Source organism: Pelobates fuscus, chromosome 1 (assembly GCF_036172605.1).
Source record: "Pelobates fuscus isolate aPelFus1 chromosome 1, aPelFus1.pri, whole genome shotgun sequence".
Taxonomy (NCBI): Eukaryota; Metazoa; Chordata; class Amphibia; order Anura; family Pelobatidae; genus Pelobates; species Pelobates fuscus.
Genome location: NC_086317.1, coordinates 408,072,997 through 408,090,689, shown reverse-complemented (window position 1 = coordinate 408,090,689; position 17,693 = coordinate 408,072,997).

Below are 17,693 nucleotides of genomic sequence, written 5' to 3'. Positions count from 1 at the left end.
TCCACTGCGTTAACCTGCATCTACAATGCTCCATCAAATAATGGCCACTAACATCCTTGTATCCTAAAACTAACAGGCTATGGAGGAAGCAGGGGTTTATTAGGGGTTTCAAGGTAGACTTCTCCCATACTTGCATACTCATAACAAGACCTCTCAGAGATATCATGGTCAGCAACTAATAAGCCAGTATGGCTAGAAGTATGCAAAACTTTCTGTTAAGCCTAATATAAATGGGATATTTATATTAAATGAAAAGCAGGTGTTCCTTGCAAATGTTTTGTCATTAAACTGTAACTTGGTCCAGAAATGGTGGGGAACATATTGTTTTAGTGAGACAGATTATGAGACATTACATTATGTAGGAATTACTAGATTTGTGCTCAAATGTTTTTAATCTGTGCCTGAACAAATCCACAGGTAAATTGCTGGTGGATGGATTTGTTCTGGCATAGATTAAAAGTAATTTGATTTGCTGGTACCAAATGCATTTGTGCGCAAGTCTAATAATCACTTATGATGTTTACCACTTATTCTTATACAATGTAATTAACACATACAGTCATTTTATCATCTTTCTTTTACCTTAAACCTTAAAAATATGCCATCAATATTTCTTTGACAGTCATCTCGCATTTGACTATTAAACTAACGTGATGGTTTGGAAAACACAAAAGTAGTTTTCTATTCACAAAATATTCAAGTATAATGAAATTGAAAATGAAATTACCAAATTTTAGAAAAACAATTGCTAAGCTGCGATTATAAAATTAATTAGACTTGTGAGCTTATTTTTGACAACTTTGAGGTTTACTTAGCTTCTATGCTTAAGGGTTTATTCAATAATACAGTATAAATACGCTTTCATTAAACATTGTGAATTTTGCTATTGCCATAACTGTATGTGTTATTTATGTGACTAATGGAGTACATTTAAATGTGGTAAAAAAAATGATTTATGATAATCATGTACATAACTGCCATTAGATTTATGTTGAATTAAACAATACAATCTGTATATTGAATACATGGGAATAGGTAAATAACTAAGGGTGAAAATTCTTCTGAATTCAATGGTAATGAATTCCATACTTTATGGCAGGATGCGCACAGAAAGTTGACCATAGGACTCCTGGTTAGAATGGTTAAAACAACACATACCATGGTTTCCATGGCAATGTAAAGTAAAACTCCCTATTTAACAATGGTCACTGTTATTGAGAGTAACAGCTGAACTAACTATGTATGGGTCATCTGATGACCACATTATGTCCCAGAGATATCTCCTTCCGTTCTGACAAGCCCATGGTTTCAAGAGAAATAAACTGCTCATGTGTTAGATGGAATGTCTTTGAAAAGGGTAGTGCAGCCTGGTAACACTTGCTAATCTTTTTCTCATGACATTTTCATGGAGAAAATATAATATTTAGCATTAAATAAGAAACTCAAAAATGCCATATGGTATCCTTTTCATTTATCAACTTCTCTCTACTGCACATAATATATATTGATATAGAGGTGGAACAAAATATTTATTTCAATATGTTACTATGCAGTACATAACTAATACAAAGTTAACTACAAAGACCTGCATCAAGTTCATTGTGTTTTTGACCCTAAGATACAAAACAATTAATTTGGAGATGCAATTAGTTCTGATATTAGTTTTAGATGGTATCAGTAACTAGGCTACACTTTCACCATTTCCACCTGTTAGAAGACCAGTGTGAGACATGCAATAATGGGTTTTATTATTTGTTCTAGTCTACATTAACATAACAAAAATACTAAAAATATAATAAATAACTAAAACATTTGAAAACCATCTCAAATGTCCATACATTGGCAATAGCTGTACATGTCTGTATAACATGTCTGTTCCCTAGAACTCACTTCTGTGGAATGCCACCAATAACTTTTATGGATTTGTACATGTTATATGTTCCTTAGATTTTATGTGGTGGTTCATTTGATACTTAAAATATGTGTGAATTCCTCACCATTCATTTTGGTGCATTGCAGAGAAGAAGACAAACAGGATATATTTCAGATACAAAGAATACGATCTTGGTTGGGATCACTGCAACCAGCACTTTGTTGCCTCTAATAATGTCCACTGTGAAGCATCTTGCCCAGTCATGTGAGCTTCATCTGACAACAGTCCTACGTCTGTGTTCTCCAAATATGACTTTATCTCCTTCATAGACAGACCACTATTATTGTTTCTTCTCGCTTTTTATACAGGCTTTTTAATCATATTTTTTTAAAAAAACATTTAAACAGTGTAACACTATAGCCTCCCACAAAGAGTTGTGTTGGATATTAACCCCTCTCTCTGCAAAGCCTTCTATACCAAAGCCAGTTAGTAGGCAACCTTTTAGTAGCACTGTGCCAAAATAAGATCTTGAAGTCTTGGTGTGCCGATCCCCTCTATATTTTTTTTAATTGAGGTGTGTTTGTTTAAATATTCTGCTTGTGTTATTTATGAGTGCTGTAGTTACTTTGTAGTGTTGCGTAAGTGAGCTACTATATTGTATATATCCATAAGTAGTTTATAGTATTGTGTATTGTATCTGTGAATGTAGGCTTGTATGGTGGCTTCTTGTGGAATTGTGTGGGCGTGTGTGTGGATGATATGTCACATAGTGTGTTTGGTGTATGCCTGTGAGGGGCTGTTTGTGAGGTTGTGTATGTGGATTGTCAGTAGTGTTGTGTTTGTGGGGACAGTGAGTTGTTTGTATTTTTTGCATAAGGTAAAGGCTGATTCTTCAGCTCTGCATATGTCTAGAAGTGTGGGTGGCTTTCTTGGGGTCCAGTGGGGACCGGGCAGGCCAGGTACAGTTCAAGGGCAGGAGTTGCAATAGCTGCTGTGGGCTGCTCTACTCTAGTGCGGATTGCCAGTTCACAAGTTCTCGGATGAAGTTTTTTGAGATCACTTTGGGACTTTATAAAGTCTGACAATGGAAGACAAGTCTACAAATTTTACCTCATCAGTAAGAAAAGAAGAAATAATATTTTCTGTTTGTGTCATATTTTTCCAGAAAAGTCACTGGTGCCCTCTGCTAAAGAAAGAAGTTCTGATTTCAGCAGCTCACAACCAATTCAGTCCAGTATCCTAGGTACAAAACAAGTTGAAATTGCTGTTGTAGTTCAATTAGAGGATTATCTAAGTTGCAGCAAATCTAGTTTATGGGAAAAAATAAGTTAAATGCTGGGTGAAAGCTCACTTTAGAACAATAAACTAAATCTGTAATCAGAGAAAACAATTAATGGTAGAAAAATATAACACTCGCCTCCAGAGGACAACCACTGCCAAGACAGTAAAGATATAAAGTCCCCTCTGGACTGGATGCTCAAATGTTGTAAGCTAGGAGAGGCCCATGCTCTGTAGGCTCAGTTGTCTAGCTGGTTAGAGATGATGCACATTTTTTGCAGGTCTAGTTTTTATTATTTTGCAGTGCTATCAATACAATAACCCCTTAAGGACACAGCTTCAAAAGCTTGTCTTGCCCTTAAGGACACAAGACATTTTTGCATTTTTTGCTGTTTGTGTTCAAACACAATTTGTATCTCTGTCATTTATTGCACCAACATATATTATATACTGTTTTTAGAGGGCAAACATGGCTTTAATTTTATGTCACATATACATAGATAAGTTTTCATTAATTATAAAAAATAAAATAAAAAAAAAGACCAAAAAATGGGGGGGGGGAAATAATATTTATTTTTCACAGTTTTGGCAATAATAGTGTGTGCATAAAATGTCCAGCTTAGAAAAAGTAATTCAAAATACATTAATTTATGTGTCTTGATGTATAGAGTACATAATATGTATAGGATTTCACCTTATTTTGAAAGTTACAGGTCACAAAATACAAGGACTAAAATAAAATTTTAATGTGAAACAATTTTAGAAGTTGGTATGTTTGTCTTGTAGGATTAGTAGCCATCACAGAAACAAAATTGCCACACAACGTATATATTAATATAATGTAGACACCACAGGCTTTTTTACCTAAGGTTAGTTTGACACTTTTTAACGTAGCCATTTCATCGCCAATCTCTGCTAAATATTGGAGTAAAATTGTGTTTTTTTCTCTATTTTTGGCATATACACAAGGTTTTTGTAATGTGTATTTCGCTGGTGTGTGCTATTCCTGCACAGAACCCCATATTGTGTTCAGCTACATCTGCTGAGTATAGCAATACCTCCATTGTACACCTTTGGCGCTATTCTGTGAAGCTACAATGCCATATAAAAGACAAGGCTATTTCAGTTTCTATAGTTAGAATTTTCGTACATGGATTTGACGGGCCTATGTCTCATTTTAGGGTATTAAAGCAGTGTGACTGTTCAAATAACCCCACAAAGGGCTTTAATTTGATAAAGCAGACACCCCAGAGTATCTTATATGGTGTATATTGTGCCTTAACTTGTCACAATTTTTTCCCCAATTTATGTCAATGTTTGTTGTGAGGGGGAAATAAATGGCATTTTTACATATATGTTGCATTTTTGCTGAGTATTTCTGACACTTGATATGTACCACTGTCATAAAAATCCCCAAATTATGCTCAGTTACATCTTCTGAGTAAAACAATATGCCCAATGCATGACCTAGACATTATTTTGTGAAGTTATATTTCTGTAAAAGAGACGTGACAAGTTCAGGTTTTTAAGTGTGAATTTTCATGGAGGGTTTTTGATTCGTCCGTGTCCCACTTTGGATCACTTGAGCAGGCTACATATTCCAACTACACCATAAAGGCATACCATTTCTTAAAGAAGACATCCCATGGGTATATCAAAATACCCATATTTTGAACCTTAGCGTGGGATAAGTTTTCTGCTAGCTTGTACCAAGTGTAGTGGTAATAAGCATTTTTTCTGCCTTTTTGACACACAAAGTGAGTTTGCACAGTATATTTTGCAAACCTTATGTGTACTACGACTGTACAATACTTCATATGTTGCTCAACTATGTTGGGTGAGTACAGCAATAACCTCGTATGTACCTTTGCCAGGTATGTGTGGACATTAAAGGGGCACATTTGAGGCGCAGCCATTCAGTTTTTTTCTAACTTTGAAGTTTTACGCTGTGTCCATGTTCCATTTTGGAGTAGTTTAGCTGGTTGGTTATTCAAACTTCCTACCAAACACATACTATTTATTAAAGAATACACCCCAGGGTAATTCAAAAGGCATATTTTGAACCTTAGCATGGGAGCATTTTTTTTCTACTTTGTTCTATGTGTAGTCGTAATGAGCATTATTACATTTATTTTTTTTACTTTTTTAAACTTTCTTAACTTTTTTTTACAGTTAACCCCTAACTACCAGTAAACAACACTGACAGTAAATTTCCTAATTTCCCATAACTCCCACCACCCCAGCTAGCAAAATATATAATTTTAAAATATTTAAATTAATTAATGAAATAAATTGAACCCCTGAGGGTTAAAAAATAAATAAAAGTTAATCCTCAAGGGTTTAAAAAAATTAGATCACAGTATAATACTGTGATCTGTATTTTGATCACTGTAGGCAGTGATCAACTGGCAGGGAAGGGGTTCATTTTTATTCGGACTGGGTAAAGGGGGTGGGATTTTTTTTTTACTTTTTTTAAATGTTATTAAAACTTGTTTTACTTTTTTAAACTTTTTAAAGCTTTTTAAAAAAACTTTTTTAACTTTTTAACGTTTTAACGTATCATAGCAATAAACAATAGAAGAGAGAAGAATACATACATGAATTAATTAATAAATAAATCAGCATATCACAGGCCAAGCTAGACACCCAAAAGCATTAAGTGGTTTATCCCAAGGAGACCAAATTTTAAGAAATGAAAAGTGTCATAGTAATGTCAAGGAGAACTGACGTAAGTTTTTCCATCCTAACTAAATACCAGATTTTAGCATCTATTTGGGGTGGGGGGGATTTCCACTTTTTTGGATTACAGATGCAAAAGGCTGCACAGACTGATAAAATTAGCATACAAAAGAGCTAACAGATTTAATTGACTCATAGTTTCCATAAAATGGAGTAATATGAAGGGACCATTGGTTATTTTATGACACATCTCAAAATGCTCAATAAATTGTACTTGACCCCTGTCTGACTTCTGAAGATGAATAAACATTATTGTTATTATTATTATTATTATTATTATTATTAATATTATTATTGGTATTTATATAGCTCCAACTAATTCCGCAGAGCTTTACAATATTATGAAAACTTACTATGAACAAGTGCTGGAAACTTTGCGGGGCGACTGGCTCTTGTTTCCATTGCTGGTGGTTGTGACTAAATGATAAACTAAAGCCATTCTAGATAGGGGTAGAGTCCTTTATTTCCTGAGTATTGGGAAAGCCATTGCCATTAGACCCTTGATTACTCTTGCTGTGCAAACCACGAGATGGTTTTATAAGAGCCAACATGGACAGACTGACTTCTCAATTATATGAAACATAAGGCAAATAGTCTTGCTATGAAATCCTCATTCTTAGCCCACCCTTTTCTCTTCCACTGTTTATCTCCTAATCCTCTATACCCCCATCCTTTACTATAACAACCTACCTATTTTACCACCCTCTTACCTTCTCCCTACCTCTACATGAGGTGAATAGTTTGTTTTACCTACTCCATCTTATATGGATGATATAGCTTAAGCAGTTGTTATTAAATAACAACATAAAAAATAGGACAGGAAAACTATCAAAACCATTAACCCAATCAGCATACACGATTAGGTTTAATCCTCTCAACAGCTTGCGTCAAAAGCTTGTGACTTTCGAACCCACTACATCCTCTGTTAGTCTGCTAATCAGTTATGGCCAAGTTATACAGTTCACCTTATAGGCAGGTCAGGGGACTCGTGACTCAAGGCAAAAGTAATTGAAAGCAACACTTCACAATAACAATGCTTACATCTTAAATGGACAAGCTCATAAATAAAATGTTTGTTTTTTTATCATGTTTATGTAACTTCTACATTGTTGTAAATTGATAATGAATACTTGCACTGTTTTTTATTCTCGCACCGCTAGGTGCCATTTTGGATGTAGTGGCTTCCTTAAACCAAAAATAAAGAGTTTTTTAAAAATGCCAGGAAGGTCCCAAGAGACAGAATAACACCAGGAAACTATTTTGGTCTTGACTCACCTTCATTAGTGAGTGGACTTGTGGCCTTTTAAGCATAGTGAGCAAGGGATTCACATGTGGATTTCCATTTAAACTTAGGGAGACCCTAAAACTATGTAACTACGACAAAACAAGAGATACACTAAGAATGGAGAAAACCTTAATATCTTGCCTTATGGATATAGCTGTATTTTTAGAGTGTTAACATATTTAAGAAAAATACAATATCACTTTTCTTTATACAAATCACTTATCTTTCCTTCAATGATTAATACATGTATATGAAATTTTAAGAAATATTTAATTTTGATGAAATAATTTCATTGAATAATAATCTTGTTGTTCCCAGAAGGTCCATGTCGTTATACCTGTTCTACTATTTCATAAACATACAACAAACAATTAAACAGAGCTCAGATGTGTGTAAAGTGTGATAGCGTGTTTTAATCAGCGTCCTGGGAACTAAAGTATTTATTACAAACCCTACGCAGATTAGAGAGACATAAAAGAGGTTCAGGCGAGCAATCATAACTCCATTCTTGTAAATTAAATAAAGTAGCCATGTTGCATTTCTTTTTTTTAAACCATACCATTATAGAAAAATAACTGCGGTTGGCTTCAGTCAGCTGGCTATATAAATATTACTAAATAATCAAATTCACCTTTTTAATGACTCTACAGCTATGGGAGTTCTTTTCCAAAAGGTAAGTAAGGAATGGGAGAGGAAGATGAAATCGATCTTTAATATTCATTATTGCCAAATCTTTTTCATATCTATCACTGATATTTTAGTAGATTTATGACAAAAGGAATTTGTGGGTTAATATTATTGTTTTATGCACTGAACAGGATGCTGTACTCACAACTGAATTACAAAATAAAAATCGAAATAACTCAACTGGAAACAGTGAGAATTTAATATTTGATGGGAATAATTTTGCAATTGATATAAATAATTGCGATTATTTTCTGTTTATATGTAATTTTATTTTTTAATTTATTATACAGCTAGCAACTAATATATGCATGTAAACATGACAAAATGAGTTAGAGAATAGGTACAAGTAATGGATGGTCCAGGCACATAAGGTTGAATAGCAAGCACATTTATTGGAGAAAAACAACAACATTTGGACCTCAACATAAGTCTTTAACAAAGACGTCTACTGAGGTTGAGACGTTGCTGTATGATAAATGTAATTTGTCATACTGCTTTAGGTCCTAGCAGGCACCTGTGGCTGCATCCCCCGCTTCTGTTTTTTCCTTGCAGGCCGTGAGTTAGCTCTATGAAGATGAAAACATCTGCTGTCTTCTGCAAGAGAAGACCAAGTGCAGCATGGGTGCCTGGGGGACCCATGGAAATTAACAAATCATTCAAAAATGTAGTACTCCTGGCATCATAACCATTACAGTGGGATGTAGAATTTGTGGTGCTTAGTGTGTTAATTGCTCAATCACAAAAGTGTCTTTCTAACAAACCCAAAGATTGTGTGTGTAGGGAATGACTGTACATTGTGTATGAATGTGGTAGCTATAAGTGTGGCAACTGTGTATGATGTATATGTTTTGACTGTGTGAGGTTGATTTTGGTGGCACTCCGTGTGAAAAGGATACCTGTGAATGATTTATGTGGCAATGTATGATGTGTGTGAGAGAATATGTGGGTAGCTGTGAGTGATATGTGTGGCTTTGACTGATGTGGCAGTGTGTAGGTAGTTATGAATGACATGTGTGGTGATTTGTATGTAACTGTGAGTGATGTGTGTGGTGATCTGTAGGTAACTGTGAGTGAAGTGTGTTGCTTTGTGTGGGTAGCTAAGTGTGTTGCAGGTTGCCTTTTGCATATTAAAACTGTTTTTTTTTAAATGCATTTTTTTTGCCACTTCTTACTTTTGGCCTGGATAGGTCTATGATTTTGACTACCTAAATATCATGGCCCTGCTCTTTGGTGGCTCAGTGGGGCTGTAATCATGATCCTGCTTGCTGGTGGCCCAGTGGGCCTGTGATCATGGCCCTTTTTCATAGTGGACCTGGTGTTCTGTGTTGTAGCTCCAGTGGACAGAGCTAGTGGTCTGCACCTCCATTGGGTAGAGATTACTGAAAAAGTAATTGCCGGTCTAGGATCATGAGGGAGCACACACAGTGATCTGCACCCGTCCGAGGTGCAGACTGAAAACCAGGGCCAGACTGGGAATAAAAAAACAGTTCTGGAAATACATTTATACCAGCCTTTTATTTATTCTTTAATACTATGAGCAAATTCTTCATTGGCTATATTATGGGGCTTTAGTCTGACACGAGGGAAAGACTGGGAGACACACAGGATTATTCACTAAATAAAGAATTTTTACAAAAGAAAATCTGAATTGCAAATTTACTCTAAAATAGTTAACCTGTCACTATAGCTTGGGGAATTTTTCCATATCAGCTATTTTGGTGATTTGATTAGATCGTGATAAAGTCTTATTACAAACAAAATGTGTAGAATAGATAACTGTACATATTTTACCCATAGGCGTGCGCAGCCTATTGCATTAGGGTGTGCACCCTAAAGCACAAACACACACGCCACGTATATATGTATGTATGTATATATATATATATATATATATATATATATATATATACACACATACACTGCTGTATGTGTGTGTGTTAGGGTGCTGTTAGTGTGTGTGTGTGTGCTGCCATGCCTGATCCCTGGTGGTCCTAGTGTGACCTCGCGAGAGGAACCCAGCGGAACTGCTGGCTAGAGCTCCCCTGGTCCTTTCCTGCCTGTGGGCCGGTGAGCATGGCTGGACTGGGACAAAAAGTCAGCCCAGACAGAGCAGCCCACTAGGAAAGGTGGGCCAGAAATGTGGCGCGTTATATCAGCCACCAAGACAAGCACCCCCTGCCCTCTCAATTGTTATGTTAGTGTGATACCCCACCAGAGCATTCAGTGCTGTCTGATGGAAAAAAGTCCAAGTGACTTGTCTCTGATGTCCCCAGTAGTGGGTACTGGAGAACACAAGTGGAAAAGTATTGTTAAAGTGTGTTTTGCACGTGTGGGAATGCTCCCTGCTGTGTTATATGTGTTTGGATGTTTTTTATGTGATTGCATGTGTGTAGAAGAGACCGGTTATGCTGTAGAGTGTAAAGGGGTCTGTTTGTGGTGTATAATATGTAGCTGGGGCCTGTAGTGTATAGGTGTGTTTTTGGGCTGTATATTATATGTGTGTGTGTGTGTGTTTATAGGGCCTTTAGAGAGTGTTTGTGCCTAGCGGTGTGTTGCGTTTGCATGTAAGGACTGTATTTCTTGTATCTAGGAATTGCAGGGGGTGCCATTGTGTGTATGCGTATAGGTGTTGTGCACATGTGTGTATTGGTGTGGTAATAATAGGGGGTGTAGTGTGTGTTTAGGGGAGTTGTGTGTGCATAGGGGCACAGTGGGTGCACAGGAGGTGTATAGAGGGGTATAGAGTGTGTAGTGCTTTTGTGTGTGTATGCAGTGTAATACGTGTGTTTATAGGGAGTTTAGAGTGTGTATAGTGATTGAGTGCAGTGTATAGGGGGTATAGAGTGTGTGTGAGTGCAGAGGGTGTAGTGTGTATATAGGGGGTATAGTGTGTAGTGTGTATAGGTGCAGGGGGTGTAGTGCGTATGTATAGGGGGTATAGTGTGTAGGTGCAGGGGGTGTAGTGTGTATGCATAGGGGGTATAGTGTGTAGGTGCAGGGGGTTTAGTGTGTATGTAGAGGGGGTATAGTGTGTAGGTGCAGGGGGTGTAGTGTGTATGTATAGGGGGTATAGTGTGTAGGTGCAGGGGGTGTAGTGTGTATGCATAGGGGGTATAGTGTGTAGGTGCAGGGGGTGTAGTGTGTATGTATAGGGTTATAGTGTGTAGGTGTAGGGGGTGTACTGTGTATGTATAGGGGGTGTAGTGTGTAGGTGCAGGGGTTGTAGTGTGTATGTATAGGGGGTATAGTGTGTAGGTGCAGGGGGTGTAGTGTGTAGGTGCAGGGGGTGTAGTGTGTATGTATAGGGGGTATAGTGTGTAGGTGCAGGGGGTGTAGTGTGTAGGTGCAGGGGGTGTAGTGTGGATGTATAGGGGGTATAGTTTGTAGATGCAGGGGGTGTAGTGTGGATGTATAGGGGGTATAGTTTGTAGGTGCAGGGGGTGTAGTGTGGATGTATAGGGGGTATAGTTTGTAGGTGCAGGGGGTGTAGTGTGGATGTATAGGGGGTATAGTGTGCAGGTGCAGGGGGTGTAGTGTGTAGGTGCAGGGGGTATAGTTTGTAGGTGCAGGGGGTGTAGTGTGGATGTATAGGGGGTATAGTTTGTAGGTGCAGGCGGTGTAGTGTGGATGTATAGGGGGTGTAGTGTGTAGGTGCAGGGGGTATAGTTTGTAGGTGCAGGGGGTGTAGTGTGGATGTATAGGGGGTATAGTTTGTAGGTGCAGGGGGTGTAGTGTGTATGTATGGGGGTATAGTTTGTAGGTGCAGGGGGTGTAGTGTGGATGTATAGGGGGTATAGTGTGTAGGTGCAGGGGGTGTAGTGTGTAGGTGCAGGGGGTGTGGTGTGGATGTATAGGGAGTATATTTTGTAGGTGCAGGGGGTATAGTGGGTATAGTGTGTAGGTGCAGGGGGTGTATACAAGGTGTATACACTGTGTGTAAGTGCAGTGTGTATATAGGGTGTAGTGAGTAAGTGGTGGGGTATAGATTATATACTTAATTATATAATAAATTTTGATTGTTTCAGAATTTAAATAAAAAAAAAACGACACATTTACTCCCCTTTCCCCTTATTACCTTACTTTGCAGGGGGGAAGAGGGAGCAAGCTGCTGATCATCCCTGGTGATCCAGTGGGCTAGTGATGTGGTCTGTACCTCCGCAGGGTACAGACCATGCCTTCCTCTCGCGATCTCCGATATTTTCAGAGCTCTGAAAATATCGGAGATCGCGAGAGGGCTGCCCTGCGTGCAGCCTGGAGGCGCTTTGCTCCGTATCCAAAACGGAACGGAGCACTTCAGAGCCTCTCTCCGGGCTAATCTGTTGTGCTTGAGCCGGCAGGGGAGATATTTTGATCTTCCCTGCCGGCCTTGATCCATGCGCGGCGCACGGGGATTAGGGTGTGCCCAGGCACACCTGGCACACCCCGTGCGCACGCCTATGATTTTACCTATTACTATGCTTCAGGGTGAAACACTTAAATTTTATGCTACCTAGCACAGTTTCCATTTAGAGGCACGCTTCCTGATTTACAGCTGGCATTTATTACATTTCCTTGCTGCAGATTCCACAAGGTGGAAAGAATACTCTGAAATTGTTGTCACGTGGGTGAGAGCACTTTGATAGAACATTGTTTACCTAAGGTGGCATAGCAGGATTCAAAGAGCCGCACTAAATGTATAGGGTGGATATTACAGACACTGTACAATTCTAAAAGGAGCACAATGCAGACTGTATCAGGACACCAATCATCCTCCAGCTGCTTCCTACCTGTTACACACACCTGTTTTAATTACCAGCTATCCAATTGGCTCTAGTAGTAACTTAGTTTCATACTTGCCTTAATTGTGCTTTGACTGTGCAGTAATGTTTATTTGATTTTCTGTACTTGTGTACTTTATAGCGTTCCCCCTTACCTATATTATAAAGTGACCACTGACAGGGTTTAACTTATCGTTTTACTTAATTTTTAATAAAATTAATCTCAATTTTAATATATATATATATATATATATATATATATATATTACTGTATTATTAATAAGTTTTGTTTTGTACAAGTGGAAGGGATCATTTCCTACCTGCCCACTTGAAACCCTCACACAGGAAATGCCTTTCCTGAGGAGCAAGGGCACCTCTGAGTGATGCACACTGCGTAACAGCTACTGAACATCTACTATCAATCAAAGGAGTGTGACTTCACTGCAGAAGGCAAAAGAGGGTGATTCATTTGCAAGTAGCCATTCAAACTCCACATGCCCTAAACATCCTTTCCCCAACCAAACATTTAACCTCTCTTTACGTTAATCATAGGTTTATCCCCTCTTAAAAACTAAACTCATCCCGTGACCCCAATAATTTAGTTTAACCCCACTTTAACCAGAAATCCATTCATCCTAAATACCCCTTACACCACAACTGTAGCCCCTCTCAAGAATTTAACTCTCTGAATATCCTATGTAATCTAACTCTGAAATTAACCCCTCTCTAAGCTTAAACGTCCCTTTACTTTCACCGCATCTAATATTAGCTTTGTCCCTGCATGCATTAACACAGTTGCATACATTCATTATATTCACAGATTCAGGCACTAATGATCATATATATAGCAATGTCAATGTCAACTATGCTGGCAATGTCCAGTTACTAGATTTTTGAAACTCACGTAATCTGTATTTTCCTTTTTTTGTTGGGGGGGGGGGGGGGGAGGGGGTGGAGGTAGGGCAGGGTGCACTTTAGAATTCTGTGCCTCCAGGTACCTGACATGTAGATCCGTCCCCGCATGGAGGAAGCGGTATTGGAGTTTGGGATTTTTATATTTCTTGACCACAATTACTATAATTTGACAGTGTGACTGACAGAGTATAATGGAGTTTGTCAGCCTGAAAGTGAGAGACTGAGTGAGTGTGATGTGGGATAGAGTTGAAGGACAGTAGAGAATTTGGTAGGGGCTAGAGATGATGAGGGAGAAATAGGATAGGAGAGGTTAACAGGTCTTTTCCAGTTGTGGATAGGGGCAGGGCCGGACTGGGGATACAAAGCAGCCCTGGGAAAAAAAATCTATGCCAGCCCCATAAGTCATTGCGCCATATATTGTCGCATGTAATATGTAAGGCTATGTCTTGCCACCCCAGATGATTGAGTAATTATATATATATATATATATATATATATATATAGCTTTTTCTAATATAATATATTGATCCTTTCAGAGTAAAACATTTAATTATACAGTAAGCATACTCACATGCAGACACAGACAATCTCACTGACACACACAAGCTCATTGATACACAGCCTCATAGACAAACAATTTCACTAATATACATAAGCTCATTGACATAAAAATACAAGCTCACTCACTAGCAGACACACACACACATGCAAGCAAGCAAACTCACTAGCAGGCGCACACACACACACAGCTTAATGTAGTGGTTCTTGTGTCTATAGCCTGTCCCTGCAGGCTTTTGAATGTAAACACTGACTTTTCAGAGAAAAGGCAGTGTTTACATTGCTTCCTAGTGACACCTCTAGTGACAGACACTCAGACGGTCACTAGAGGCGCTTCCTGTGTCAGTGCGGATTGGCTGAGATCATCAAGCTTGATGATCTCAGTCATAGAGGCAGAGACCAGCATGACGTTGGAAAAAAAAAAGTGAGTAAAACACTATTTTTACAAACACACACAGACACTACGACTGACACACACACACCATGACAGACATACACACACCATGACACAGACAGACACACACACACACACACCATGATACAGACACACAGTGACACAGAGACACACACACACACACAGCATGACACACACAGCATGACACAGACACACACACAGCATGACACAGACACAGCATGACACACACACACAGCATGACACAGAAACACACACAGCGTGACACAGACAGACACACACACAGCATGACACAGACAGACACACTCCCACTGACATACATACTTGTTGCTATCTGTGTGGGTGGGTGGGCAGACTGATAGGTGCCCCTCCCCTTCTGTGCCCTCTTTTGCCCCCTGTGTGCTTTTTAGCCCCTTCCCCTCCTGTGCCCTTATGTAGCACCCTCCCTTCCTGTGCCCTCTTTAGCCCCCTCCCGTGCCCTCTTTAGCCACCTTCCTTCCTGTGCCCTCTTTAGCCCCCCCTTCCGACTTGTACCCTCTTCAGCCCCTTTTGTGCTCATCTTTTGGCCCCTCTCCCCTTCCTGTGACCTCTTAGCCCCCTCCCCTCCTGTGCCCTTTGTTACCCCCCCTCCCCTCCTGTGCCCTTTGTTACCCCCCTCCCCTTCCTGTGACCTCTTAGCCCCCTCCCCTCCTGTGCCCTTTGTTACCCCCCTCCCCTTCCTGTGACCTCTTAGCCCCCTCCCCTCCTGTGCCATTTGTTACCCCCCCTCCCCTTCCTGTGACCTCTTAGCCCCCTCCCCTCCTGTGCCCTTTGTTACCCCCCTCCCCTCCTGTGCCCTTTGTTACCCCCCACCCTCCCCTTCCTGTGACCTCTTAGCCCCCTCCCCTCCTGTGCCCTTTGTTACCCCCCCTTCCCTCCTGTGCCCTTTGTTACCCCCCCTTCCCTCCTGTGCCCTTTGTTACCCCCCACCCTCCCCTTCCTGTGACCTCTTAGCCCCCTCCCCTCCTGTGCCATTTGTTACCCCCCCTCCCCTCCTGTGCCATTTGTTACCCCCTCCCCTCCTGTGCCCTTTGTTACCCCCCACCCTCCCCTTCCTGTGACCTCTTAGCCCCCTCCCCTCCTGTTCCATTTGTTACCCCCCCCTCCCCTCCTGTGCTCTTTGTTACCCCCCCTCCCCTCCTGTGCTCTTTGTTACCCCCCACCCTCCCCTTCCTGTGCCCTTTGTTACCCCCCCTCCCCTCCTGTGCTCTTTGTTACCCCCCACCCTCCCCTTCCTGTGCCCTTTGTTACCCCCCACCCTCCCCTTCCTGTGACCTTTGTTACTTCCCCCTCCCCCCCCTCCCCCCCCTCCCCTCCTGTGCTCACCTTCCAGCCCAGCCAGCCTTCCTGAAGCTCTTCTCGCGGCCGCAGGGGAAGCTCTTCTGGCGGCCGCTGGGGGAGCAGGCTGTTCTGTCTCTGCTCCCCCTCCCTCGCGCGCAGCTTAATGAGACCGGGGCCGGAATATGACGTCATATTCCGTCGCCGGTCTCTTTCTAGCGCGCGAGGGAGGGGGAGCAGAGACAGAACAGCCTGCTCCCCCAGCGGCCGCCAGAAGAGCTTCCCCTGCGGCCACCATCCAAGCTCTCCATGCGGCCGCAGGACATCCACATGTCTCCCCGGCCCCAGGTGCCGACGGCCCACCGGGAAATTTCCCGGTATCCCGGTGGGCCAGTCCGGCCCTGGATAGGGGACAGGGACTGACAATCAAGATGGTTGGATGCATTGTTCTATGGCTCCTCCATCCCAGATCTACCTCGACGATTTCAGCCCAAAATCTCCTCACAAACAATCTTCAGACAGTGACAGACAAACTTTAAAATAGCCCAGTTTTCTCTGCCCTGAAGGGTACTTACCTACTATGTTTTTGCAGTCTAGTGCAACCGGCAGTAACCAATCTCCTGGCTCAAGGTGAGCTGTACACTGAGTGAGGCATTCCCAAAACCCCCATTCCTTTGGATTGGTGGGGGCTATCCCAATCCCCTACTGGGGAAGCCTACAAAACTGCTCCACCCGTTCAAAAGTACAGGCGCATTGAGACAGCATGGTTTGAACAAGATGGCTGCCTCTTCATCTCCCAGACCTAGAAGGCCAGTGGTAAAAAGTTAACTTTCCAAACAAAATGTGAAGCCATTTGCCAAAACCTTTGGAATCTTATACACAGCCATACTCACACCCTTACAGTCACCGACATTGCACAGCATCAAGTGCTGTCTCAACCCAAGATTCTTATTCTGGAACAGGAACCCAAATGGAGTTATATCCAACCTGCCATCCACATCTCCGGGGGGATCTTAGTACTATGGGACTCTCACCGGACTATGATTTTTCTGCCTAGTGTGGAAGGATCACTAGAACACCAGTTCCCAGGCTTCAACAGGCATCTGGACCAGCTGGTCCAGAGATGGAGCATCAATGCACTCAGAAGATTGTCTCAGATATTGGAAACATATGAGACATATGAGCATGTGACCAGCATGAGATTTAATGACACATTTAGTCAGCCACTTTGTGTACATCACCCACTAAACAGGTGCAGATATTTTGTCAAAGGGTTCCATTGACTGGATCCGCCATAAATCATACCATCTGCTGTGGCAGTCAATACTGTCCAGTAGCTTGCTTCAAGGATGAGGGAAGGTAGACCAGTGGTTCCCAAACCAGTGCTCAGGGCCCAGCAGTTGAGGTTTTGTCAGCATCTCCATTGGAATAGAAAAGGGAAGTACATATTTGTGACCGATAACCCTGTCACTAGTTATATTCTTTCCATTCATTTTTCCCCCTGTCGTTTAGTTAAAGAACAAAGTCCTGTTTTCCCTTTTTATACCCCTAGTATCCAGACCACCACCTGGCTCGTTAACCTTTTTGATCTTATTGACTCAAGTGTTCCCCTGGGTGGCCGACATTTGTGTGAGCGATCACACGTGGTATATGGGATGGCAATTTTGTCTTGCGAATGCAGGCAGCGGTACTCAGACTTAAAATACATGGAACTAAAATCAGACATGCTATCCCGGGAACTCTGCTGAATTTGTACCGCCTCCTGCTTCTGTTCCAAGTAAGCCAGGAGAGCGCTTTTCGGGCAAAAGGTTCACACAAACAGAACATTTTCTGCCTAGAGCCAGGAAGGAACATTTGTTTTTATGCACGCAG